The sequence below is a fragment of the Papio anubis genome, chromosome 7 (assembly GCF_008728515.1).
Source record: "Papio anubis isolate 15944 chromosome 7, Panubis1.0, whole genome shotgun sequence".
Lineage (NCBI taxonomy): Eukaryota > Metazoa > Chordata > Mammalia > Primates > Cercopithecidae > Papio > Papio anubis.
Genome location: NC_044982.1, coordinates 105,311,918 through 105,313,627, shown reverse-complemented (window position 1 = coordinate 105,313,627; position 1,710 = coordinate 105,311,918).

The following is a 1,710-nucleotide window of genomic DNA, read 5'->3' as shown; positions in this document are numbered from 1 at the left end:
TTTTGTTTTAAAAGGCAAACATTTGTAAAAATGGTTTTGTCATATGGGCTGCATTTTGTACAAGTGTATATCCTTATGCACACACACAGAGATGCATTATGAATTTGACAGAGCTGAAAACCCTGGAGGGTGGGGGAGAGTCTGGTGGACAGAGAAGAGTGTCAGTAACTACTGACGCATCAAACAAAAATTGCAGAAATTAATGAGTTCAAAAAGAAACGAAGTGGTTACTTCATTGGGAGGAGGATTTGGGTGTGCTGATCTTTTATCAAGAAAAATATAGCCTGGGCCCGGTGGCTCACGCCTGTAATCCCAGCACTTCGGGAGGCCAAGGTGGGCAGATTACCTGAGGTCAGGAGTTCGAGACCAGCCTGGCCAACATGGCGAAGCCCAGCCCTGTCTCTACTAAATATACAAAAAATTAGACAGGCATAATGGTGCGTTCCTGTAATCCCAGCTACTTGGGAGGCTGAGGCATGAGAATCACTTGAATCTGGGAGGCAGAGGTTGCAGTGAGCCGAGTTCATGCCACTGCACTTCAGTCTGGCGACAGAGCAAGACTCCATCTCAAAAAAAAAAAAAAAGATTTCTTTTAAAAAATGCACTAAAGAGAAGTCTCCAAATGCCCCAAATAGAATTCAGTAAAAAAATGTAAGCCTGTTCTTAAAAATGCAGGCTTTTTTAAAAAACAAATTTTTATAACTTAATTTTTTCACCTTTTTTCCTACCCTTCCAATATATAAATAAGGGTATGATCCTATCTACCCATCCAGCCACTCTCTCAGTTGATGTTCTTGCTTCATATTTCACTGGGAGAAAAGTTACCAGAGGGAAACTTAACACATCTACCATCATCTGTACTGTTCTCACCCTACTCTAAGCCCTGTCTCCTTTCTGAATGATTGCAGTTGCCTCTTAACTGATCTGTTGTTTCCATCCATACATTGTACAATGGCCAAAATGGTCCTTCTAAGATGTACATCAGATGATGTAGTGCCTCATCTCAAAACCATCTGGTGGTTTCCCTTAACAGTATAAAATTCAGTCTCCCAAGGCCTACAGCTTTGTCATTTGGAAGCTTCCCACCCCTGCTACTTCGCCATCTCCTTTTCCCACTAGTCTTACGTTTTAGCTGTTACCAGCTTTATCTTCCTTCTCCCACTGTTCTTCTGAAACCACTTTGCAGGATCCCACCCCACCAACTCTCCATATTCACAGTAGCTGGCTTCACATCCTACTCTTGGATAATTGGGAGATAACCCCTCCCCCATTGCCCACCACATCCTTTTCAGTTTGTGTATAATCACACCCATCTTCATGTGGTCACATCTGCCTCAACCTCCTGAAAATCCACCTCATGCCCGGTGGGCTGTCACAGTAAGCTGCAAACATCTCTATGAGAAAGTTACCAGGATCCCACCACCACCCATTTTGCTGTCACATTCAGACCCATCATGATCTCCCTGGGCTCAACACCTGTCATTGAGAGATGTGAAATTCCCTGGCTCAGCCTTTCTGGTTTTATCCACTTGCACCTATAGGGGGCTGTGTTTGGGTCCTCCATGATGCCCACGCCAACAGGGCTAAATGTGCATGGATTTTATTAAGATAAATTACTTTGAGATAAAATAGCCAGGCTGGGTGCAGTGGCTCACACCTGTAATCCCAGCACTTTGGGAGGCCGAGGCAGGCGAATCACGAAGTCAGGAG